Source organism: Delphinus delphis, chromosome 3, assembly GCF_949987515.2.
Source record: "Delphinus delphis chromosome 3, mDelDel1.2, whole genome shotgun sequence".
Taxonomy (NCBI): domain Eukaryota; kingdom Metazoa; phylum Chordata; class Mammalia; order Artiodactyla; family Delphinidae; genus Delphinus; species Delphinus delphis.
The window spans coordinates 24160390-24187468 of NC_082685.1; the positions used below are offsets into that span (position 1 = coordinate 24160390).

The following is a 27079-nucleotide window of genomic DNA, read 5'->3' on the forward strand; positions in this document are numbered from 1 at the left end:
AATGAAAAGTGCCCGCACCATGGACAAAGCGTCAGGAAGCTGGAGAAATCAGGAAAGTACTGCCGATGGATCCGTGTGTCTCTGTTGCTGGCGTCAGGTCAGGTGAAGGTCTGGGGGGCTCTGGCACAGGGCCCAGTCTCCCCCCAACTCCCTCCTCCAAGTGAGCACATCTCTTTGCAGGCCCCAATCATGTGGGCTGCTGTGAGGAGGAAGAGAGTCTCAGGAAAAAGGCAGCAGCCCCTTACACCCCAGTGAAACCACAGTGTCAGTGAAGCAAGGTGAGGGGAGAGGCCAGGGTCCTCAATTCAGCCTGCTCTCCTCTCCCTGTTTGAGAGTGGAGCGGCGTCATTTGTCCCCTTCACTGTTCGTGTCATCTACTTCTTCCAAGTCAGCCGTAGGTCCAGTCCCCCATAATACGTCCCCTGTACCCTTCCTTATGTGTGTGTACATATGTGTGTGGGGGCGTGTGTGTATGAGTGCAGGTATGCGTGCGATATTGTGCTTCATAGTAAATATGTAGTTGGTCTTCATCCCAGTTTCTGACACAGAGCTCCTAAAACCCTTAGAATTTCCTAAGTGATAAGAACAATAAAGTTGTCTTTGGATGTTTGTAACAAGCCCCTTTCAACCACAACTGAGTTTGTTAATGAAGTGACTTTTGGAAAGCCCCTGAGAAGGGAGGCTGGTTACCAGGGAACCAACCAGGATTAGAAGGTTGGAATTTTCTTTTTCTTTTTCTTTATTATTTTATTCGATAGACAGTTTTTGAACATCTACTATTTACCAAGGATTCTAGAATAGTTATCCTCAAACTTTAACATATGTATGAATCACTCGGAGATTTTGCTAAAATGCAGATTTTAATGTGAGGGGAGAGGGACTTGGATTTTATTTTCTGACAGCCTCCCATGTGATAGAGAGTATTGGAATTTTCAGTCTCACACCCGCCCTCCCCAGGCCTCCATGAAACCCCAAAATGATGGGGTTTGGGGAACTTCCGGTTGGTGAACACGCGGACGTGCAGGTAGAGTGGGACACTCCTGGAGGACGTGGAAGCCCCTTTCCCCATGCCTTGCCCAATGCGTCTCTTCCAGTTGGCTGTTCCTGAGTTACATCCTTTTCTAAGAAACTGGTGGTCTAGTAAGCACAATGTTTTCCTGACTTCTGTGAGCTGCCCTAGCAAATTAGTTGAACCTCAAGGAGAGGGTCATGGGTTCCGATTCATAACTGACAGATCAGAAACACAGGTGACAACTTGGACTTGTGATTGGCATCTGAAAGGGAGACTGGACAGTCTTGTAGGACTGAGCCCTTAACCTGTGGGATCTGATGCTCTCACCAGGTAAATAGTGCCTGAATTGTGTTAAATTGTAGGATGCCCCGTCGGTGTTCACTGAGATTTGAGTGAATTGCTGGTGGTGTTGGAGAACGCACCATGGAATGTGTGTGTGTGTGAATATGGGTGCACACATTTGTGGATGTGAGTGCAAAGCAGACATATGTGTGTATACGTGTATGGGCGTGTTTAACTGCCTGACGTTTGGACTCAGATTCAATTCCGATTGGACAGTGCCACTTATAAGCTTGGGACATTGGATAAATCACAAACTCTCTGAGCCTCTGTTTTGTTGTCCATAAAAACAGATAAATAAAAACTCTCCTGCTCTGGGGATCTGTGAATTAAATGAGGTGATGCCTTCAAGCATTGCCCACGGGGCCAGGGTCCGGCTCACGGTAAGTGCCGACAAATGACGGTTGTTGCTTTCATTCTTTTCACTTTATTACTCAAACTCCTGGCCAAGAATCTTTTTGTCAGGCACCAGTTAAACTCAATAAACTATATTCTGCTTCTATTCAGCTGGGGGTAGAGCGCCAAGAGGGGACATCAGTCAAAGAAATAAGAGAAGCTTTGATTCACCGAGCACATGGCAGAGGGGCATGTTTTCTAGCCATCCTCTGTGTTTTATTTATTTATTTTTAAAATATGTATGTATGTATGTATGTATGTATTTATATGGCTGTATCGGATCTTGGCATGTGGCAATCTAGTTCCCTCACCAGGAAGAGAACCCAGGCCCCCTGCGTTGGGAGTGCAGAGTCTTAGCCACTGGACCACCGGCAAAGTCCTTCTCTGTGTTTTATATCCATTTCCTCACTGAATCCTCACCTCAGCCCTATGAAACTGGCTTATTTACAGATGCCCAATTTACAGATGAGATGCTTAAGGCTCAGAGAATAAAAGGTCACACATCCAGCCAGCGTGGAGCTGGCATTCAAACCCAGGTCTAGGGTCTTTAGGGCAGTGTTCCCTGTACTCCCTGACACTAAAGGATGGCTCGAGGGCCAGCCGATGAGGCTGCTGCTGAAACAGTCCCAGGCAGAGGACCTGGGGAAGAGAGGAAAAGAACGCATGTGATTCTGGAGCAGAGAGTGAATGTGAAGTGGGCAAATGTGTGGATTGAGACTGGAACGGTGAGCAAGGACCAGATGACACAAAGGGTTGAAAGCCACATTGAGGAGTTTGGGGTTGATCCTAAGGCCAAGGGTTTTAAACAAGGAAATGAGGTCAGATGTGAGCTTTAGGGAAATGACTTTTGCACATCTAATAACAATCAACCTAGAGTTACTCCAAGGAAGAATCCAGGAGCAATGGCAGTGACCTGGAAGGATGTTTCTGGGAAATGTGTCTGAGGAAGCAACAACCCACTGGGGGCTGCCGGGTCCCCACGCTGACCACACCTGTCACAGCACCCCAGTCTCTAGGAAGTGGGCCAGGGGCTGGGACCCAGCTGCTGCCTCTTTCCCTCATCCCACGGAGCCAGTAGGTCTGTGATCTAGGCAGGAGTTCCAGTGACCCACACAGATGTCAGTGGAGGAACTGGGTCCAGTGGCCACAGGGCCACTCCTGGAAAAGGGAGGTCGGCAGAAGCAGTGGGCACCACAGCCATCAGGAACACACACCTGCAGAGTGTCGGAATTACCCACTGGGGTGTTACTTTGTGTTTTGTGCTCTTATTCTCACTCCTTCTTTCTCCAGTGCCGACAGGTAGCCCCGTGCTATAAATAGAAGATGCTCAATGACGGTCTGCCTCCTTGGCTTCTGTATTTCAAAAGCCTGAACTTGAGGTTATTATCCTACAGGGAAGAGAGAGCCAAGGGCCTTTGAGTGCAATGAGACAGCGGAGATTCCCCAAGACAGGGAAGGGAGAGGAGATCAGCCATGTCAGTGGAGGCGGCTGGGGAGGGGGTCATTTAACTTATGGAGGCCAGACCCTGGTATAGCAGTAGCAGGGATGCCTTCCAAAAGGGGGACACACAGGAAGGACAATGAACCACAGCTGGAAACATGCCCTGAAGACCCATCTCAGATGGGAGTCTACCATTTTGTGAGCTGCCCTAAAGAAGAGGGTTCCCCTCACCTCAATAACAACTGAGACCAAATTTCCAGTCACCTTGGCAAGAATGTGGACTCAGGGTCAGATTTAACTGGATTTCAAGGAAATACAATAATGCAACATTTCTTGCACAGACAAGTTTATGGATTCATACCCTGTAACATTTATTAACAGGACATAATCATAACACTGAGGTTTTCATCAGGAATTGTCTGGTTGCTAGGAACAGACTTTTACTTGGAAAAGGGAGCCAATCATCAAGATAGAGAGCAGCCTGACAGGCTTGGGCTGTAGGAAATGCGCTCGGCTTCAGGGGAGCCAGAGCCTTCTTTCCACATGCTTCTGTGGCTCCATGCTTGGGGCGGCTTCTCTGATCATGTGATCCACTTTCCCTGGCAGAGCCATACTGTCTGCAGGTTTTCTCTTCCTGCTTCAAGCTCTGGTCCAGCTCTCCATCATGCCCTGGGGAGACAGGAGCATGAAACGATAAAGACCCAGGTCACATCCTATCTATGGAATTTTGTTACTGCCTCTGCCAATGGAGTAACATTATAGACAAATGGCAGCAATGTAGACAAATTCTACATCCACATACCTCCTTCTCCCCTCCCCACTGAATATAGCCAATGTGTCTATATTATTAATAAAGGCCCATAATGAAGACTTAAAATGACAGATAGACCTAATGGCATATGGTCACATGATCTTGGTGGAAGTCCTCCCCAGTATACAAAGCCCATGTTGAATTCATTTCTTACATTCTTTATCCTTTGTGCCAGTTCCAAGAAATGCTTTATTTCAGAATAAATAGAACTTACTTGGAATTTTTTACTGGAATTTCAGTATACAATATATTGTATTTACATGAACAAAATGAAATGGTTTCTTCTACAAATACCTTACAATTATTTTCAATATATGTATGAGGAAAAATATATTGAATTTTTTTTTCCTGGAAAATTGGAATGTATCTTTACCAGCTGCATGCCATAACATGACAAGTATCGTACTTCACTGGAACTCAGTTTCTCCATCTGTAAAATGGGGATACTAACACAGCCTACTTTGCAGGGTGATGTGAGAATGAAATAAAGGGCACAGGGGAACAAGTGTGCAACAAATATTAGTTATTTTTCTTCAGAATATTGCATGTATAGACTAACCCTATCTAATTGATCCAGGACCTGGATATCTTGGTTTAAATTCTCCAAAGGATCAATCTGATTGCTATGGAGTATGGATGGAGTATGTCTCTTTAGGGTCAGGAATCTTTTAGAATCTGCTCCAATTAGCTTGGCCAGTGGGGAGAGGTCACGTGGCACAAACATGGCAGCCTAGGCCGCTGGCTGGTGGGGAGGGTGATTGCCAAGAAACTGGATGGGTAGCTTTGCAGTGACACGTGTGTCTGGAATCAACAGTCAGAGGATTTAGAGTCCCAGAGCTGGAAAGGCAATTGAGATCATCTGGCCCAGTCGTTCCAATTTTATGTTTAGAAAACGAGGCTCTAAGAAACACCGTGAGCTCCTTGAGGTCGCATACGAACTGGAAGCAGAGGCTGATCCAAAAATAACCGTTTTCTTCCTACCAGTCCCTATCCAGTGGGCAGGAGCCCGAAAGGGCATGGAGGGGAGCCATAGCTGACCCGGCCACCAAACCACCTCCCAGGAGCCTGTGAGTTTGATGACATCACAGCCTCATCCTGTCAACAGACTGGACTCCCAGACTCCAGGAAGTATTCAGCCTCCTGGCCCTTTGCGGCCTAACCCCAGCCACCTGTCTAACCAGATTCCACCCGTTCCATCCAGCCAAGCAGGTGTTCCTTCCTCTGTACCTTTGCTCAGTGAGTAGTTCCCTTTACCTGGAATGCCCCCTTCTCCCCGCCCATGTGAGTTCCACAGACCCTGCCGCAGGCCACCGCCTCTGGGAGGTCTTCCCTAAGGCGTGCCCCTGTCACACCCCCAACTCCCAGTTTCTGTGTCTTTTCCTGTCTCTCAACTCAAAAGACCACTGCCTGCTCCATCCAGGGGGCACAGAGTTATATACTGCTGGCTAGTTTCAATTCTCTTTTATGTTCTCTCTTGAGCTTAGAAAGCTTGTCTTTCACATTTTGCATCAGCAAAGCACCTAGTGCTGTGCTGGGTGTTTTGAAGGTACTCAGTAAACATCTGTGGAAGGGAATGAGTGAGTGAGTGACTCAGTTAACGAACAAGAGGATGACTGGAGTGACCGTCAGGCGGGATCCCCTCCTGCCTTCACAGTCCTGTGAGTTGGACCAGCAAAGCCTTCTTGGACCCTGGATTTCCTGGGAAAGGTGGTGAGGGCCCTGGTGTACACCAGTGACCGCAGCCCGTCCTGGAGGACTCACTGGGATGGGTCAGCCAGGAAGCCTCGCCAGCCACTGCCCATTCAGTCTCACCCTGTTATCACTCCCATTTCACCAAGGAGGAAACTGAGGCTCAGAGATGGAAGTGACTCCCTGGGAGTCACACAGGCAATCTGTATCTGACTGGGGACTCAGACTGGGGTGAGGCTGACCCCATGGCTCTGACCACCTACCTCATGCACAGGCCATGTGTGGGCCCCAGGGATGCAGATGGGCAGGACACACCCCTGACCTCCAGGAGCTCCTCAGGGGCCTGGTGAGCTATGGCTGGAGACCAGCCCTGAGGACACTATTGAGGTCCCACGTGCCCAACGGGACAGAGGCTAAAACAGGGGTTGCGGGAACTTAAAGGAAAGCCAAAGAAAGCAAGTGACCTCTTTCTCTGCATAGCAAAATCTATAAGGTCCCCTAGACCTTCAAAACTTCCCTGTAAGGCAGGTGGGATGAGGATAATGAACCGTGATTTACAGGACAGCAAACAGAGTCAGGGATGTAAGTGACTGGCCCAAGGGCACACGGAGACCAGCGGGGGAACCTTCTTTCCCAGCCTCCTCTCTGACTAACCACTTCTCTTTGCACTGTCCTGCAGGGAAATCCCATTCCAGAGGCTCACCTCTTGGTTTTCAAACTCACCCTTCTTTATTTGGCTGCCCAGGCTTTGCTTGGGCCATTCCCGCTGCCTGAATGCTTTTCTCCACCTAAACTTTCCAAGGCCCCGGCTTTGCAGGACCCAGCCCAGATCTCACTCCCTCTCAAAACCTCTCCAGGTCTCCTCCAATCTGAATAAACCCCTCCACTCACCCCAAAGAATCTCTCCCTATATCATGCTCTGATTTAATACTTCATTATTTTGTAAAATTATTTTTTAATTGAAGTACTGTTGATTTACAATGTTGTGTTAATTACTGCTGTACAGCAAAGTGATTCAATTATACATATATATATTCTTTTCCATTATGGTTTATCATAGGATACTGAATATAGTTCTCCGTGCTGTACAGTAGGACCTTGTTGTTTATCCATTCTATATATGAAAGCTTAACATCTGCTAACCCCAAACTCCCACTCCATCCCTCCCGCAAACCCCTCCCTTGGCAACCAGCAGTCTGTTCTCTATGCCCATGATTCTGTTTCTGGTTTCATAGATAGGTTAATTAATAGTTCCTTAAATAAGAATACAAGTGCAGAGCACAATATCTGGCACGCCTTTGAGGCTCAGACCGTGCTCTCTGGAGTGAAACGGCATTCCGTAAGCTCTGGCGGAGTGAAGGTCTGAATGACTGAATGAACATTTCACTGCTGTGGAGAGGATTCATTTCAGTGAGATGGCCTACAAAATTCCCAGCATAGGGACTTCCCTGGTGGCACAGCTGTTAAGAATCCGCTTGCCAATGCAGGGGACACGGGTTCGAGCCCTGGTCCGGGAAGATCCCACATGCCGCGGAACCACTAAGCCCGTGCGCCACAACGACTGAGCCTGTGCTCTAGAGCCCGCGAGCCACAACTATGAGCCCGCGCGCCACAACTACCAAAGCTAGCGCGCCTAGAGCCCGTGCACCACAATGAGGAGTAGCCCCGGCTCGCCACAACTAGAGAAAGCCCACATGTAGCAGTGAAGACCCAACGCAGCCAAAAAATAAATTAAAAAAAAAAAGTTTCCAACATGGAGTGGGGCCCTGAGCAGGTGCCTGGAACATGCTCACTGGCATGAATTGGTTTGAAGCAACGCTGTCTCCTAGGCCACACCCGGCCAGCATAATAGACTTCCTGATCGGGGCAAATGCCAACACAAAGGCCCCAGCAGGCCCAGTGCCAGGGAGCTGCCCACTGATACCGAGAAAGGAGCAAAGTTTGTGGCCCTACCCACCAACCCTCCGTCCTGCCAGCCATACCTCCCCAACTTCCTGGGCCCACAGTTTGGGGAAGAAAAGGAACAAAAATCAGGTTCAGCCAGATGGCCAAGCTGTTCTCTTAATCAGCACCTGTGGAGCCCTGGGGCTGGGGTCAGGAGGTATGGCTGCAAAGCAGGCCAGCGCGCCTCATGGTTAAGAGCACAGCCTCTGGGTCTAGGTAAAATACTGACCTTGTGGGTACCAGCTGCTATGACCCTGGGCAAGCCCATCTCCCTCTCCGAAGCTCAGATTCCTCACTTAAAAAATGCAAACAATACATTGCCATGTGTCAATCTGAAGACAAATGCTGACTCGGGACAAGTTTTTTACTCTTGCTCGACATAACGAGAAAAATAATGACAATGAATATACATATATGTATCCGTATCTATAGATCTCTCTCTGTGTTATGTAGATAGAGAAATAGACATAGATAGTGATGTGGTGATATTTATCACCATAATAGGTTTCCAACTGCCCTCCCTTAAGAAGCATTGGCCTTTATTCTGAGATTATATCTTTCCTCTATTTTTATTATTTTGCTGTTGAAAGGGCTAAGGGCCTTTGTTCTTCATCCGTTCTGCCTGGAATCCTTAACCCAACCACCTGTCCACCCACAAGACTCACTCCCTCACCAGCTTCAGAACTTTATTCAAAGGTCTCCTTCTCAAGGACACCTTCCCTGACCCCTGTTTAAAATTACAGCCCATTGTGGTGTGCCCTATCCACTTCCCTGCCTTGTCTTTCCTCCATGTGATACTTACCACCATCGAACCTATTATTTATTTCCTGTTTTGGTCCATTGTCTGACTATCCCCAGGAGGACAGGGATTTTTGTCTATTTCATTCACAGCTATATCACACTAACCCTGAAATAGCGCCTGACACATAGCGGACCCTCAATAAGTATTTGTCAGATGAATAAACAATTGAATGGATATTTGTTTTTTTAATGTGTTTCCTTGACAAAATTAAAAATGAGCAACTCACTCATTTTTCAGCTCCCAAAATCAGGCATTGGAAAGGAGAGAATTTTACTGCTCTGTGAAATCCTTAAATCACTGAGCAAATCTATATAAAAGTTTTGGTAAGAGTCACCAAATGGTAATAATGATTCCGCTCTTCCTCCTGTGCCCCTCCCCCCATCTCCTCTCCTCCCCTCCCTTCGTCCTCCATCCTTATCTGTCCTCACCAGGACTGTCCCCAGCCCTGCAGAACTCAAGGAACCCTCTGGCCTCTCCATTTGCCTAATTCACTTATTTTCTTTAAAAATCCTGATTACAGGCCTGGCTTGGGAGAACCAACCAGGCTGTAAACAGGCATGTAATGAAGCCTGGCCCACCTGGGATGGGCCCACCATCCCCACCAACGAGGGGATGTGCCCAGTTGGAGGCCATGCATCTCCCCTCCAAGTGGGACTCTGGGTTCCCGGGACTCTGGGATTCCCGGTTAAATGTCCCAGCCCACTTCCCAGGTGTCTGCAGGCCTCTCCCCCATTCCATCTTCTCTTGGGTGGCCAGTGGGTGCTGCTTGCTGGGCGGGGGTTGGGGGCACTGTGTGGGCTACTTGCCCCCTTACAGCACAAGAAAACACGGAGGATGGGAAGGCGGCTGCCATGTTCTGCTGTAAAACTTCAGTTAGGCCCAATGCCAGGTCATTAGGAAGCCCTGTCGCATTAGGCGGTAAAACACATTTTAGTTGTTCATTAACTTGGTGTAGGACTTTTGAAATATGTAGACTATGGTTTGTGATCTGGGGTGAATCTCTGCCTGGAGTGTATGCTGCTACCCAGTGCCTCCAGCGTGGTCTGGTGGGGGAAAGGAGAGGAAAAAAAAACATCAGGTTCTTGGTTTTCTTATTTCCAGGTGAGATCTTGAGTCAGTCCCGTAACGCTCTGGACCTCAGTCTCCCCAGCTGCACAGTGACAGGGTCAATGGTCTGAGTGGGGAGAGGAGACCCCCAGGCTTCCCGAAGGAGAGAGTTGGGAGAAGGGAGTGAGCGTGGCAGCCTCCCCCTCACACAGGCGCGTTGAATCTAGGGCCCCTTCCCATCACCTTTTCAGCTCAGGAAGCTCGGGCTCACAGGCTTTGGCCAAGGTCACACAGCCAGGAACAGATGGCCAAGGTCTTTCGCCTTTCCCAGACAAACAGCAATTTAACTTTGAAATGACAAAACAAGGGGACAGAAAGAGAAGGCCCTCCCGTAAGCCCCCTTCAGCACATGCAGGCTTTGCTGGCTGGGCATCTGCCTGGCTGCTTGACCTGGCCAGCTGGGGTGGGCAGGAGCCATGTGCCGTCTCCTTCTGACTACTGCTACGGTCCAGTCATCCTGTGACTTCTCAGGAAGGAGACTGATTGATGGGGGTGACCATGTAGGAAATAAAAACTGGCACCAGACGTGCCAATGGATATAAGAGGCTGGGATGGGCTTTCTTGGGAAGTCAGGCTTCCCTGTATGTTTCCCCGGGAGCCCCAAATCTTCGCTAAGTCAATTCCCTATGGAAAGGAGACCTTTACTCTGCCAGCGCTTCTGTTTAATTGTTTCTGATGAAAAGACCTGAACCAGAGGTCTCTATCAGACCTGACCTCTCCCCCATTTAGAACTTCTAAACACTGGTCCCATCTGCTGCTCCAATTTCCTCTCTTCCCATCTCCACTCCCCGTGCCCTGGGCTCCACTAACAGCTTCCTAAGCAACTTTTGCTTTTGCACATGCTTCTTGCCTCGGAATGCCCTTTCCCTCCTTTCTCCAACCAGCCGGCAAGTTCTCATTTGGAAGTCAGCTCAATCCCTGTCCCCCTGGCCTGGCCCCTCCCAGTTGCCCCCAGGCTGTCTCCTCTTTGCCTCCTGTGTATTGCCCAAGCCCCTGGTGCTTCCTTCTATAAAAGGACTCTATACTGTGGGCTGATTGCTACCTGTCTGTCTCCTAGAGTAACTAAATCCCGAGCAACTTGGGGGCAGGGACTGGATTTAATTGTCCTCTCTATCCTACTAAACAACTCAAGCCTGGGATGCTCGAGGTGCTCAGGAAAGGTCAACTGAGGGCAGGAGCCCCCCCCCCCCCCCCCAAAGGCTGTGCTCTCAGTGTGACCTTATCTGCTATTTACTGACCGAGGACTGATTGGGACAGTTATTATTATCCCCATTTTATCACTCTGGAGGCTGAGAAGCCCTTGACCATGCTTGTCTCTGGGCACTGGGGCATCTGCAAAGCAGTCCTGGTCTCTCCCCTGCTTGGCTGGGGGCAGGGGAGCCACACAGCACTGGCCACGTGCTGCGCAGCCAAAGTGCAAGGTGGCGGTTGACCGTTTTCTCAACAATCCCCAGACTTTGCCCCAGGGCAAGGAGGAAGGGTGAAATGGGAGCGCTGCGGTGAGGAGGCCAGAGACCCTCCCTCTCCCAGGAACTGGCAGAGGCCCAGGCAGGGGGCATTTCCAGGCAGGAGCTGGGTCCAGCTGGGACACACCAACTCAGGGCTGGGGAGGAGGGGAAAGGTCAGTTGCAAAACGCCATCTGTGGCAGCCTCGCTGAGTCATGTTCCTGATGCCAGTGGGGGACCAAAGTCGGGGGCCGCAGGCTCAAAACTGCCCAGTTAGCATTGAGCTTGTTGATTCTCTGGGCTTCCACGTCTAATCCTTGCTGGGGCCCTACTAATCTCCTTCTGTAGAGCACAGCTGTTGTTTTGGGGTTTTTTCCCAGCATATCCCCCTTTCTTTGGGTGACAGCACCCCAGTGTTCCGTGGAGACCCGCTTCCCCCTCAGCCGGGGTGAAGTTGGATTCTTTCCTCCTTCCAAACACTAAGTCTGGTCTCATGGCCCGGGCGTAGCCAATCAGAGCATTCTCTCTGGCCCTTGATTGGCTCTAGGATGGGAACATGGTGGACCCATAACCAGTGAGACTCAGTTCCAAGATATTCACCAGGAATGCTGGGAAAGAGACGTTCCTTTTTTTCCTACAGGGATTGCTAGATGCTTGTAGCAACTACAGCCTCCGCATGCATGGAGGTCGCCTGAGAATGAGGTCACCCCAGAGACAAGCGGGATCGAGAGAGCGTGCAAGCAGGACACCCAGCCTTGCAGCCATCTGTGAAACTCAAAATGTACCTCTCGCTTTTCAGCTACGGGAACTAATACTTTCCCCTTTGCTTATGCATGTTTTAAAGTTGGGTTTTTGTCATTTGCAAACAAAAGATTTCTAACACCACCTGGATAATATTTATTCTATCTTCTGTTTTTACTCTCTAAGTCCTAGCTTAAGCCTTGTCGTTGGCCTTGGTATCCCTACCCTGGATTATTGTACCAGACCACCAACCAATAATGACAATAGGATAACAGTAGTAGTTGAATAACTGCTACCTACATGCACTTCCTACTTATTACAGTGACCCTGCCAGTTGATATTCTCCTCTTTCTCCTCCTCCTGATGAAAAGACCCAGGGTCAGAGAGATAAAGGACAGCTAGCAAACAGCAGGGCTAAGATTCAGACTCAGATGGTCTGACTCCAAAGTGCATGCTCTTTGACCACAGCCTCATCCTGATTAGTTGAACTCTAGATGGACCTTGTTTCTCCCACACAGATTTTTAGGGTAGGAACACTTCGGTCCTTTGGAAGCACAGAGCCACGAGTAGCCAGACTGTCAGATATCCTGGACTTCATGGACACTTTCTAGGGGCACTGACTCTACTTTTGGTGTATCATTTTTCTTCTGCCTTCGTTTTCCTTTCCCCCAATTTCAATACTTATCTTTAATTTTGCTGCCATGCTCTGACTGGCCATGCTTGGATGGCCTAACCGGCGCTGGGCAAGCACTGAGGTCAGCTGTGCTCTCTGATTGGGCTGCCTTGGATCATATGCTCTGCCCTGAGACTTGATCAGTACCACCCAAACCAGATGGGTGGAAAGGGGGGGAGATGATTCCTCAGGGACCAATCCAGGTGCTATTACCAGAAGGGGTAGCCGCTCCTTCTCACCCGCTGTCTGAGACCTCATCCACACAAAGCAACAATCATTTATTTGGTTTTGAGGCTGCCAAGCCCTCAACTGAACACTTGCAGGACAAAGAGGGGTTGGGCGCAGACTTGGCACTGATCCAGATGGTGAGAAGTTCGCTGTCTGAGAGTAAGTGTACTATGGACAAACCTCTAAGATGTCCTGGGATGAGGTCATAGCCAAGGAAGCATAGAACACCATGGGAACAATTCATTTTGCTTGGGGATCGGAGAGGGGGGATCGGAGAAGCCATATTGAGGAGCTAACACATGAACTGGGCTTCAAAGGGTGTGGTTGCTTTCATTAAGAAGGAGTGGTAGGGGAACAGCATTCCTGGCTGAGGGAACAGCATGTGTGGCAGTGCAGAGGCATGAGAAATCTGGTGCATTCTGGGAAGAGAGTATAGTTGGGTGACAACGCAAGACAAGGAAGGGGAGGAGGGCAAGTGGGGCTTAGCCTGAGGAATAAAGGGAAACAAAAGCATAAAATCAATCACTATTAGGTAGGGTGATCTTTCTTGGCCTTTTACCTAAACTTTGCTTAGACAGCCCAAGAGGAAGTTGGTACCTCCCCAATCTGCAGTTTCCCTCAGGAGAGGAAGGGTTAATTCAGAACAAGATGAAGAAATGCCTGGAGAGCTGAGTGTGGAAAGGAGAGACCAAGGCAGCCTGAAACTTGAGCAAGGGAAAGGGGGCTGGGGAGGATGGGGGCAGGCCAAGGAAGGGACAGGTCAGTTGCTGAACTCATAAAAACGTCCATGACGAGCCCTGTACTGGACCTGGGGGATACAGAAAGCAGTAAGACAGAGCTCCTAGGCTGGCTGGAGAGACACACAAGGAGGTGGAAAAGACAATAAAGTGTACTGAGTTCTGTGGATTGGGCTATGTAGCAAGTGTCTATGGGGAACACCTACCTCAGGCCAGAGACATGGAAAAGGCCTCCTAGAGGAGGTAACATTGGAACTGGGCTTTAAAGGATGAATAGGAGTTTGCTGCCTAGAGATTGAGGAGCTCTCATAATTCCCTTATCCCCCCTTTTATTAAGACTGGCCACACTGTAGCTACTTGGCCAACGTCCATCCTTTCTGCTGGACTCCTCAGGGACAGAAACTCTATTTGTCTGGTTCATTGAGTTCTCGCCTCGACCTAAAAGAGTGCCTGACATAGAGTAGGTGCTCAATAATGTGTGTGTGCAGCCTGGGCAAAGGCTCAGCAGACAGTGCAGACAGAGGCAGCAGCAAAAAGTGTGGTTTGGGACAAGGCAGGTAGGACAGGCAGAGTCCAGGGCAGAAATGGACTTGATTGCCCATCTGAGCAGTTTGGATTTTATCTTCTAAACATGGAGGGACATGATCAAATTTATATTCACCCATTTATTTGACAAAGACGTATGGAGCACCTATTATATGCCAAGTATTGTGTTAGACCCTAGGGACACCATGGCAGCAAGACCAGCTCCTTCCTCCCGGGAGCCAACGTTCTTATGGGAAAACAGCAAACTTGTAAACCATGAAGAAATAGTGTATCTTCAGCTAGTGACGAAATGCTAGGTAGAAAAGCAAATATGGGTAAGAGGCTAGAAATTGATGAGACGCAGCAGGTTCAGTGCCAGATGAGGAATGTGTCAGATACGAGTGTGTTACTGCAAGGAGCCAAGAACCTGGCTCACAGTAGCCTAGTGTGTAGGAGTTTGTATCTCGCAATAGGAAGTCCAAGAGGTAAGCAGTCCAGGGCTGGATGGGGACTCGGTGGTGATGTTGAGAAATCATGTTCCTCCACCTTCCTGTTCCATCTAATTAGCTTTATCTCTGATGCTTTAACTTTTTTTTTTTTAATGAAGAGAATGAATTCATGTATTTCATATTTATTTCAAAGTACATAATTAAAAACACTTAAGTTGATGCTTTGCTGACATAAATTTCTCCATCCAGAAAAATTCGGAAAAGTATAATGCTCACAAAAATGACTGGTATGAGTTTTGGGCGTTGGGACATAGGGAGAAGGACCAAAGCCACAGCTGGGTTGATGTGATCTATGATTGGATGGCATCCATGCGTGTGCAAGGTATTCAGTTCCTATCCGGGGCGAATTCAATGGAGGCAGGTATTCAAAGCCAGAAGTGGCCATGAGAGTATAACCCCGGTGTCCCCCTATCTCCCACAAAGAAACGTTTTAGGGAGAGCATCAGGCTTCCTGAATTTTATAGAATGGGAGATAAGGGATAAGCTGACCGCAGCTGACATTTGGTTTACTAAAGGATCATTCTGGGGCGGTGGGGAAGATGGATTTGAGGAGGAAAGCCTGCAAGTCCTGAGACAGGTGGGGAAGCCTGGATTAGGGCAGGTGACAAGAAAGGAGATGGGGGAGCAGCTTTGAGAACTAAGGGGGAGAATGCTGACATAGTGACAGTTCATGTAGAGCTGAATGAAGGACCACACCGAGCTGAGAGGACCTAAATGCAGCTGCAAGAATCAGTGAGCCACTCCCAAGTCCCCAACAATATCAGGCCCCCTTTTGGAGAGTTGCTTGTAAGAGACAAATTCCAAGATGACTTTCTGAATGCTAAGGAATTCCTGAGTTCAGCCTGCCCTTCCTTTATTGGTGGAGCCAGCCGGTCATGGAATCCAAATACTCACTGGGTACTGGGCATTCATTAGTGTCTTGGTAGCCAATAACAAACCTATTTTAAAACAAGCAAACAAACATGGAGGCAGATCTTTGAGGAGTTTGGGGGAATGCAGACCAGGCAACCCAACCCTTGGGCCCTAGTCATTGGACACTTGAGTTGGTCACTGATTAGGGGAGATTTTGTTGACAGGTGGTAAAAATTGCTCCAAAATCTTGGGACCTGGAACCTCCCTGGTGGTGCAGTGGTTAAGAATCCACCTGCCAGTGAAGGGGACACGAGTTCGAGCCCTGGTCCGGGAAGATCCCACTTGCCATGGAGCAACTAAGCCCCTGAGCCACAACTACTGAGCCTGTGCTCTAGAGCCCACCAGGCACAACTACTGAGCCTGCGTGCCGCAGCTACTGAAGCCCGTGCGCCTAGAGCCCGTGCTCCACAACAAGAGAAGCCACCGCAATGAGAAGTCCACGCACCGCAACGAAGAGCAGCCCCCGCTCGCCGCAACTAGAGAAAGCCTGCAGGCAGCAATGAAGACCCAATGCAGACAAAAATAAATAAATAAATATCTATTTTAAAAATGAGTTCCTTAAAAAACAAAGACAAAAAATCTTGGGGCCAGGAATTTCCTGGTGGTCCAGTTGTTAGGGCTCCGCGCGGTGGTCCAGTTGTTAGAGCTCCGCGCGCTCACTGCCGAGGGCCCAGGTTCGATCCCTGGTCAGGGAACTAAGATCCCACAAGTCGTGTGGTGCAGCCAAAAAATAAAAACAAAACAAAACAAAAAACCAACAAACAAAAATAAACTTGGGGCCGTGTGGGGCCATGAATATCATCTCCTGAGCAAGGAAGGGTGGATGACTGGTCTCAGAAAAGCTCCTTCCCCATGGATTATGACGTTTATTTGTCTTTAATGTAGCTAGCTGAACTGGTTTCAGGTAATCAAATAGTCCACACTGCCTGGGCCTGGCACTCTTCTAAGTACTGGGGAACAAAACAGAAAAAATCTATCCCCTCAAAATTCTGGTAGGAGGAGACACCCAAAGCCCTAAATAAACAAGTAGTCTCTATATGGTATACTAGTTGTTTCCTTTTGTTCTTCTATGTTAAGCAGTGCTCTTGGAGCTAAATCCATCCTTCACTGCATAATTCACTTGTAAGTCATGCTGTTTTTTTCTTCTTCAACCCTATAGTCAAAAGGAGATTTGGTCCAGACATGTGCCAATCCATCAGCCATAAAGAGAGTTCCGGGTACCTATTTTCCTAAAGTTTCTCATTCCAGTATTTGGGAGAATTAAAGATGGAAGCATTGAAGCCCCAGAGGTGAACTGTCCACAGACCAGTCGATTGACAAACAAGACCCAGGTTTCCCAATTCACAGGCTGAGGGGGTACAAATTCTCCATTACCTGATGGTAAGACTATTTGTTCTATTCTCCAGACCAAGTTGGTGGCCCAGGGGTTGATATGCACATGTCTCATGGTAAAGACATGATTAAGTGTACTGCTCTTGACAGGTGACAAAGAACTTTCACATTTGTCACCTCACTCCATATGCCACATAGACTTGCTAAATTTAGCTAATGAAGGTACAGGACACCTTAGTTAAAGCTGAACACGATATCTGAAACATACTTACACTAAAAAAAATCTTTGTCTATTTGAAATTCAAACTTAACTGGGTGTCTTAGTGCATTAGGGCTGCTATAACAAAATACCAATAGACTAGGTGGCTTAAAAACAAACATGTATTTCTGATAGTTCTGGAGGCTGAGAAGTCCAAGATCAAGACACTGGCAGATTTGGTGTCTGGTTAGAACCCTTTTCCGGGTTCACAGATGGCCATCTTCTCCTGTGTCCCCACGTGAAAAGAACAAGGGAGCTCCCTGGGGTCACTTTTATCAGGACTCATCACATTCAGGAAGCCTCTGACCTCATGACCTTCCAAAGGCCCCACTTCTTAATACCATCACATTGGGCATTAGGATTTAGCACATTAATTTTTTTTTTCTTTTTTGCCATACGCGGGCCTCTCACTGTTGTGGCCTCTCCCGTTGCGGAGCACAGGCTCCGGACGCGCAGGCTCAGCGGCCATGGCTCACGGGCCCAGCCGCTCCGCGACATGTGGGATCTTCCCGGACCGGGGCACGAACCCGCGTCCCCTGAATCGGCAGGTGGACTCTCAACCACTGCGCCACCAGGGAATCCCTAGCACATGAATTTTGATGAGACACAAGGATTCAGTTTATAGCACTGGACATTCTGTATTTTTTTCTGGCAACCCTAACCCTACACTCCTCACAGGCAGGCAATATCAGTGTCCCCATCTGATCATTGAGGCTCAGAAGGAAAATTTTCTGAGGTCAATCCACCAAAGCGGTGGCAGAACCTGGCCCCCAGGTTAGCCCCGGGATGCCATCTTCAAGGCATCAAGGATGCCCTGGGGTGGAGTGTGGTGGTGGTATCGGGGCTTGAAGGGATGAACACTGTAAGGGAAGGCCTTAGAGGGACCAACCACTATGAGTCGTGGACCCCACGGTCTTCATATTAGAGGGCAGAGAAGAGAGGGTTTCCATTCTTAGTTGTAACATGTTTTCGGTTTTAGTTTACTGCACCAGGGCCTCGGCAGCCCAGCCAACAAGGCTGGAAATGCAGGAAGCCATCTGGAGCTGAGTGCTGAGTCATAGGGCCTGGAGAAAAACAAGAACATAGGCAGAGGAGGGGGCGGGGAGCAACCTCCCTGGAGATCGCGGTGGGCACTGGAAATAGAAACTGCTCTCTTTGAAGCATCTGTTAGAAGGTCCAAGATCACCACGCGACTGCAACCCCCTTCCTATTAAGTGCCAACTGAATGTAGAGCTCTGTTCTGTGAGAATGTCAATAAGTCAGGTGGTGTAGCAGAAGTTTCTAGTTTTTTTTGGGGGGGGGGGTGGTAATGGGTTTTTGTTTTTGTTTTTGTTTTTGTTTTGTTTTTCAAATCCTGGTTCATCCTCTTCTCTTACTACCCGTCAGCCCTTGGACGGTTTACTTAAACTTTCTGACCCTGTTTCATCTTCAGGAATAATAATCCTCATCTCATTAAGATAGTGTGAGGGTTTCAGTGAAATAACATTTTTTACAAGTGTCTTGCCTAGGTTTAGCACACAGTAGATGGTCCGAAAAGGGTAGGTTTCGTTATCAGAGAGACCTAAAAATATCTTCCTGTCAGGTTGGTGTGGGGATTAAATCAGATAACGTATCTTCACTCTCAAGAGAGTGCTGGACCCAGGTCTTAGCAAGAAGTCAGCTAATGACAGAGATTCCTTTCTCCTGGTTTTGCCCCTGAGATGGCTGGTTCTGGTCCCCCTGGGTGCTGTTTCGTAAGGTAAATACACACACAGTGAATTCTTATATGATGTATGTTCATTCCATCCACAAATGTGTCCTTTAACATTGTTCATGTCACTGGTTCAGCCTCTGTGGAGGTAGAGACAAATGAAATGAAGATAAACATTCCTATTTTTCCATTTTTTTAGCAACTGTTCTGTGTCAGGCACTTTGCGAAGTACTTAGTATCGGAGTCTCAGAGCAACTCTTTCAGATCGGTACTATTATAATGCCATTTTATAGTTGGGAAAACTGAGGCTCAGAAGGATTCAGTACGTCATCCAAAGGCACAGAGCTAGTAGGTAGCAGAGCCGAGGCTCCATCCCAGGCCTGACTCTTCCAAAGGTCCTGACTATTCTACAATGGACCAGATCCCAGAGGGAGAAAAACCCTGAGCTGGAGATTTCAACTTATTCAGGCACAAAGGTAACTAGACAGCACAGGGCAGTGAGATGATGAAATGCCAGAGGAGAGACTGGCCATCAGAGTAATCACAGTTCTGGGCTGGGAGGGGCTCCCTGAGGGACTTCCTAGAAGTTGGGTGTGGGGAGTAGCACTAGACCTTGAGAAAGGAGATGGAGGAGGGTATAGAGGAAGCAGGTGAGCAGAAGCACACAGGACTTGGCCAGGTATGGGCAGTGTTCAGCGAGAGGCCAGCTGGCCGAGCCCAAGGTGTGTTTTGGAAGCAAAAGGAGGAATATCCAGTTGGGACAGAATCTGGCTGGGGCAGGCTGTCATCGGTTTCCAGAATGATAAACACCTCAAGCCCAGCTGAAGTGATTTCTAGCCTTAGAGCATCACTGCTTAGAGGATGCCTACAAATCGCGTGCTGGGCCTAGGCAGCAGTGCTCGAAGGTGTACCTGTTGTTGAAAAGGAAGGAGGTTTCTGCAGAGTCCGTAGACATCACCCGTCTTGCCCAGTGGCCTCAACCTTAGGTAAGGAGATAATGACATTCCCTTTGCCTTCAGAGGATTCCGCTAAGAAGAACAAATGCTAAGGGTCACCAAAGCAAACTCAGAGATGGTACACCTTTTCTTCAAGCCAGTCTGGCAATGTATATCAAGAGGATGAATGCAAGCCCCCTTTGTTCCCATGATTTTACTGCTAGGAATTAATCCCAGGGAAATGGTCATAGAGGTGTGCAAAACAGTGTGTGCACAAGGACAGTTGCAATAGTATCACTTGCAAACACAAGAATCAGAAATGTACCCCCCCCCAAAAAAATAGAGAATAGATTTGTAGTTGCCAAGGGGAAGGGGGAGTGGGGGAGGGATGGATTGGGAGTTTGGGGTTAGCAGATGCAAACTATTACATATAGAATGGATAAACAACAAGGTCCTACTGTATAACACAGGGAACTAAATTCAATGTCCTGTGATAAACCATGATGGAAAAGAATATGAAAAAGAATGTATATGTATTATAACTGAATCACTTTGCTGTACGGCAAAAATTAACACAACCTTGTAAATCACTATACTTCAACAAAATAAAGTAAAAAAAAAATGATGATCTATCCCTTCAATGGAATACTACACTGCCATTAAAAGTCATTGTGGGGCTTCCCTGGTGGCGCAGTGGTTGAGAGTCCGCCTGCCGATGCAGGGGACACGGGTTCGTGCACCGGTCCGGGAAGATCCCACATGCCGCAGAGTGGCTGGTCCCGTGAGCCATGGCCGCTGAGCCTGCGCGTCTGGAGACTGTGCTCCGCAACGGGAGAGGCCACAACAGTGAGAGGCCCGCGTACCACAAAAAAACCCACAAAATTCATTGTGGTCACACCATATTAAATGAAAATATCAAGTTGCAAAACATTAATATAATATTATCCCAGCTTGAAAGTACATTAATCTAATTCATTCACTTATTAAGTAGTTAATGTGCTGTGTCCCAGGCAATATTCTGGGCACTGTGGGTATGGAGGGGAGCAAGTTTAGTGTATTACTTGGGGGAAGTCAGACAACGAGCATATAGACTGTGTTCAGGAATAAACAAGGTAATTCCTGAGAGTAGTACAATGCCATGAAGAAGATATAAGATGGGCGAGTTTAGAGTGAGTAACAAGGCAGGGATTATCTGAGGAGCTGACATTTTGATTGCCACCTGCATGTTGAAAAACATCTAGTCATGAGGATCTGGGGAAGAGCCTTTCAGGCAGAGCAACAAAGGCCTTGAGGGACAATGCAGTTGGAGTACTAGAAAAAAAGATAAAGGAAGAGAAATAGTGTGTGAGTAGGGAGAGAAGAGGTAGGGGAGAGGCAGGCACAGGCAGGGTAATGCAGAGTCTGAAAACCAAAGTGAGGTGTTTACAAGGGGTTTGGATTTTATTCTAATTGCAGTGGGATGCTACTGGGTTTTAAGTCAGGCAATGATTATATTTACACTTATATTTATGTAACCAGAAGGAAATACATCAACGGGTTAATAGAGATCATCAAGGGATAGTGGGGTAATGAACAATTTTTTATTTGTTTCTGTGTGTTTTTCTGTAGCTCCCAAACTTTGGCAGTTAGAAGCAAACAATAATTTCTCTTAAAAAAAAAAAATTCACCAGTGTGAGCCAATGGCTGCCAGTTACGTGGAACTGCAGTAAGAAAAGACTCTTGCCCACGCCGTCTCATCGGATTTTCGCAATGACCCCGTGAGTTAAGTCAGACCATTTTAATGAGCTCCATTTTACAGGTGAGAAAATTGAGGTTGGAAGGTGCAGAAAATGTTAGAAGTGGGACCAGAATCAAGTTTCTACAGCCTTTGCCCAGGTTGGCTGATTTTGCCACGTCGCCGAGCCTCTGGGCGGGTCTGCCTTAGATGCAACCAGATACCCAGAGGCCCCAGGAAGAAGTCATGGAATTACTCCTCCCTGCTTGGGGGAGGGTGGGAGGGACCTACAACCCCCAACTGCAAATGGCTAGTGCAAGAGCACGTGTGTGCAAGAAGAGGGGTCTTGCCCACATGTTAGATGCTCAATAAACATTTGTTAATTAATGAAATAACTTGCTTTCAGGAAAACGCTGCTTACCCTCGGGAAGTGGTTTAGCTGACTTCACAATTCAGTAGCTGCATGATCTTAGGTGAATTTTTCTACCTTCCAAGCCCTGAGTCCTCCTCTGGAAAATGGAGATAAAGTCTGTACTCGTTCACCTCTGTGAAGTGTGATAGTTGGGGGCAGGCTCTGGAGCCCAGCTGCCCGGGCTTGAATTTACTTCTACCCTGTTCTAGCTATGCCCTTGTGGAGCTGCTTAGCCTCTTAACACCTCAGTTTTCTCATCTGTAAAGTGGGAGTAATAATACTTGTCTCCTAGTGCTGGTGTTAAGACTAAGTGAATGAATAGAGAACTTTGAAGAGGTCTCAGCACATAGTATTTGCTCCTTAAATGTCAGATAATGTCAGCATTATAGGGAGCTTGCATTAAGGGAGAAGCTTTCAGAAGCACACAGAAGAACTTAACACAGGGTGCCAAGCAGTAGAAGCTTCTGCTACTGCCTTTCTACCACCATGCCTACCATTATTACTGCTTCAGTGGTTTTTCATAGGAAACATATAAATTCACTGTCCATCTTTTTGTTTAGAAAGGAGACCCCTTACCCACCAGGAGGGTCCTTTGCCAAGTTAAACAAATAGATCTACTCTCTCCCATCTCAGGAGGTTTCTGTCTGTTCAAGGTCACGGGAAGACTTCCCTGGCATTTTCCAGTGTCTGTCTCTAATTCATTTAAGGAGCCACTTTTTACATTTCAGGCTTGACATTTGCTTAATGACATGAATGGAGCCTCCTCCGGTGAGTGGCCTGGGGTAATGGGACCTCTGACCTCCACCCCTGTTTTCAAGCTTGAGTTATTTGAGGACCACCAATAATTGTGCAACAGCTGTATACCACTGGGTCTAGTCTTTCCCTCATTTTTCTTGAACTTGTCTCACATTTAAAACTCAAAATACATTTATTCAAAAGGGAGATGTACTCGTTACCATAAATGGAAAGCCACAAATAGAAGCTACTCATAAAAAGAAATATCATGAAAATAAAGCAGTATTATTGAATTCTAGAGGAATAGGGTTGCCCATTGAAGACTCTGGGCTCTTGAAGCCTGTTTGATTTCCATTTAAAAGAGAGATTTGGAGAGGTGTGACAGACCTATTAGTACCACAGTAAGATTGTCTTCTTGGTGTAATAAGAAGGATTGAAAACAATTTAAAGAGGAAAAACTCCCAATCACACGATTCAGTGTTTTTATTTCTCTGTCTCTTCACCTTCTAGAACTTTCTCCTGTCTGCCAGGGGCTCCCTTCTATGCGATTCAGTTCTTTTTTATTTTTTATTTTTTTCCCCAATTTATTTATTTATTTTTGGCTGCATTGGGTCTTCATTGCTGCACGCGGGCTTTCTCTAGTTGTGGCGAGCGGGGGCTACTCTTCATTGCAGTGCGCGGGTTTCTCATTGCGGTGGCTTCTCCTTGCGGAGCGTGGGCTTCAGTAGTTGTGGTTCACGGGCTCTAGAGCGCAGGCTCAGTAGTTGTGGTGCTCGGGCTTAGTTGCTCCGCGGCACGTGGGATCTTCCCGGACCAGGGTTCGTACCTGTGTCCCCTGCCTCGGCAGGCGGATTCTTAACCACTTCACCACCAGGGAAGCCCTGATTCAGTTCTTTATTGAGAAAAGCTAAGGAGCGACCAGCCCATCCTCTGCTTCTCACTTGTTAGGTCATTTTAGGAAGATTCTTAGCCCTCTCTGAAGGCTAGGGGGCTGAATTAGAAAAATGTTCTTCTCTGATGATTTCCAGGCCCCCAAAGTATGTTGGATGCCCATCCATGCTTTTTACCTGCTGATGGAGCAGGCGTGAAATCCATCCAGAGGATGGCTTCCTGGAATAGTTCCGGTCTCTGGATCTCCATGAGAAGCCAAGATGTGTGATTCACCACACAGCCACAAATGAATTCACGTTTCCCGGGGGTGGACTTTCTGCATGTTGAACCGAGCGGTTGGATGGCTATGTTTCAACTGCAAAAGGAAGTAGCCAAGACCCCTCTCTGCCCAGCCCAGATCCTCGGAAGAAATGACAAAACGACCTCAGCTTTCATCCCCTTGTTCGGCAGCCCCTGCGAGTGCTTCCTTCCTCAGAGAGCGTGGGAGGAGCTGCTGAGGCATCGCTCCTAAATTATTCCCCTTTTCAGGTCTTCAACCTGCTTCTAAATCGGCTGGGATCTGCCACACCTGTGCTGCATCCAGATTCTTTAGCCTGACGTGCAAGCCCCTCCCATCTGCTTCCAATCTGCATTTGCCGCGGTGGCTGCTGGGACGTCCTTCCTTGAATCCCCTGCTTCTGGCAAGTTTGTTCCCTGGCACATAGTAGGTGTGGAAATGGAATGGAATAAAAGAGTATGTCTTATGCTGGACTGCCTCTACGGTCCATTTCAACATGTAGTTCTTGAGTGTCAGGGACAAATGGTGCTCAAAGGCTTCCTATATGCCTGGCCCTGGTGGGGTGACCACTGTCTCGATTCGCTGAGGATTTTCCTGGTCCTAGCACTGGAAGACCAGAACTAGGAAACACCTGGGACAAAGGCAAAGCGGGATGGTTGGTCACCCTGCTGGATTAGGCTACACATGCTCTATCTCTGTGGGACCTCCAGCATAGGGGCAGAGGATGACAGTAAACAAATTATCCCGCAAAGACATAAGTAATTACAAGCCATGGTGAATGCAGAAAAGAAGCCAGCCCTGAGCTGAGAGCCCTGTGGGTACAAAGAGGAAAAGGCATAGTTCTGGCCCTGGAGAGTCTCCTGGTTGCAGCCAGGAGAGAGAGGGACACACAGCTTATTTAATATCAAGTACCAAGTGCAATGGATCAGAAATCTACCCTCTCTTTTCTCTGTTCACAAAGCACTGTTTCTATTTTAATTGCGGTTTCAAGCATCAGAATCCCATTCTGGTAAATTAACTAGATATACATCTATTGAAAGGGTATTACAAGGAAAAGCTGAAAAACTAGGCCTTGGAAGAGAGAGAAACGATTGCTTCTTAGGGAGTTGAGAGAGTAAAAAATATGCCAGAACAAAAGAACATGCCTTGTTCCATTTCCATTAGAAAAATTGTCTTGAGCCATTCTCTGCCCTTGGGTTTCTCTGCCCAATATTCTAATTCCAGGAAGAAAGAATTCAATAGCCAAGCCTGGGTCTCATGACAGCCCCTTGGCTAGGCTAGGGGGGCACCGTGATTAGAAATCCACCAAAGTAGCTTGCGATGGGGGATGGGGCCCAGGGGGTGGGCGGCGGGGGGGGGGGGGCTGCTAATGGACACCGAAGGGCCAGGATGCTGGGAAGGTGAGGGCTTCAGTCACCTGCTATCTCCTCTTCGCGAGGTGGTCCAGACACTGCCTTCCCTAGAGCTTCCAGCTCTGTGGTCACTGCCTTCCAAGGAGCTCTCTGCTGGACTTATGTCCGGAATATTCTGTTACCATGGACAGCCCCGTGCTGGCAGCTTCCTTCCCCAGGCACCTTGACCGTGACCACCTTGAAGCATGTGCTGTGTCCTTGGGTCCAGCTGGTGCAATCCCTGTAACACTCTGTAAGTGTTGATGAGGACTTTCTGGAGAGTTCTAAGGAGCCCACTGCCCTCCAGCCAAACCAGTCTTCTTTCTGCTTCTTATATACTCAGCCTCCTTTGCTATCCCTTCCACCCATTTGCCTGCTTTGCTGACCTCATGGCACAGCAGTTCTCCATCAGGGGCAATTTTACCCTCCAGGGACATTTGGTGACATCTCGAGACAGTTGTGGTTGTCACACGAGAGAGTGGGCTGCCACCAGCATCTTGTGGGTAGAGGCCAGAGATGCTACTAAACATACTAAAATGCACAGGACAGACCCCACAACAAAGAATTATCAGGCCCCAATGCCAAGGCAGAGGAGTCCTGTGGCATGGCTGGATGCCCATGTCTCCGCTCAAAATTTCTCCGCTCTAAGAGGCCTTCTCTGACCATCCACCCATTTCTTTCTCTCTCACCCCCTATTGTATTTTCCTAAAATGATTGTGTCTGTATATTCAGTCGCTTGTTTGGGGCCCGTCTCCTGCAGGAGGAGGTCAGCCCTAGGAGAGCGGGCCCCCATGGGGCTTATCCCCCACTGCCTGGAGAGCAGCAGCTGGCACACTGTGGGCGGCTCAATACAAACGTGTTGAATGAATGTTTAATAAAGGAGAGTGGCCTCAACTTCTCAAACAGCAGAAGTCAGAACACTCAGCTCTGAAGCCCATTTCCTCTAGGGCTGGCCATCTTTGGGTGCATTTGTTTATTTCCCCAGCCAGTTCAAATTCAGCCTTTGGCAAGTTTCTGAGGCCTCCTGGGCCTCAGTTTCTGCATCTGTTAAGTGGGGCTGTGATTATCAGCCCCTTCTTTGCAGAGATGTGGTAGAGATGAAATAAATGAACCCACAGAACGCTTAAGAAAATGCCTGACTCAGAAGCACCTCTGTGAATGTCATCTCTCATCATCATCATGATGATGACTTGGCCGGAGTAGGTGGTGAAGATGACAGAATGGGCTCTGGGGCCCCCCCAGAAGATCAGGGGATTAATGCAGCTTGCAAGGCCAAAGCTGTCCCCACGTGGTTTTGCCAGCTTTTGCTTCATCCATGAAATAACCAGATGAAGCCTTTATCCATCTCTTGTTTTAGAAGGAGGCCATCAGAAACTGTGGATTTAATGTGGCAGGTGGTGCTGTCCTTGAATTATGAAACCAAAGGAGGAAATTAAAGTGCTCTGTTGCAACAGATATGGGCCAGCAGAGGTAGAGGGCAGTGGCTGGGGCACAAAGGAGAGTGGAGAAGGTGTTTTATCAGCTGGACAATGGCTATTCTTGAAGGTAGCTGGAGTCCTAGAATAATATGATTTTATAGCCTAAAATAATTTGAGGTTACCTCCTTCATTTTATATAGGCAAAGGAGGCCCAGAGAGGGAAAGTGACCCCCAAGGTCACAGAACCAGTTAGTGGCAGAGCAACCCACACTTCTTGTTTTATTGAACAGGGTAATTTTTTTTGCTGTTCCAGGCCAAGGCCAGGGGCAGCCTCTGTCCCCAGGCATCCTGACTTTGCGCACCTCTGCTCTGCAGAGAACGGGGCACAAGCACCCCGTGTCTCTTCCCAGCACATCAGGGGGACTATGAGTCAGAGTCCTGGAACCCTGTCTGTGTCCTAGAACCTCAGTTTGCTTATCTATAAAATGGGAATAATAATAGGCTCTATCTCACAGGGTCACTGTGAGAATTTGATGAGCTACCATCACATAAAGTATTTAGCCATGGGCTTAGCACATAGCAAATGCTGCATAAAATGTTAGTTCTTATTATGGCCTCAGAATTGACTTTAGGGTCCAAACGTCCTTAGGCTGTGAGCCCCTCAGAGGCAGTGCCCATCTATGGGACATCTTTTGTCCTCTATGCCTTGCCAG

At 48.0% G+C, this 27079-nt stretch overlaps 1 long non-coding RNA gene across 1 annotated transcript in view; it reads right to left on the reverse strand.

The window, feature by feature from the left end:
• Positions 1-3603: 3603 nt before the first annotated feature.
• Positions 3604-27079, reverse strand: part of LOC132421943 (uncharacterized) — a 157197-nt gene continuing 133721 nt past the window's right edge. The window contains exon 3 of the long non-coding RNA XR_009518791.1: positions 3604-3857. This is a non-coding gene — a long non-coding RNA (uncharacterized lncRNA). The remainder of the gene's footprint in view (positions 3858-27079) is intronic.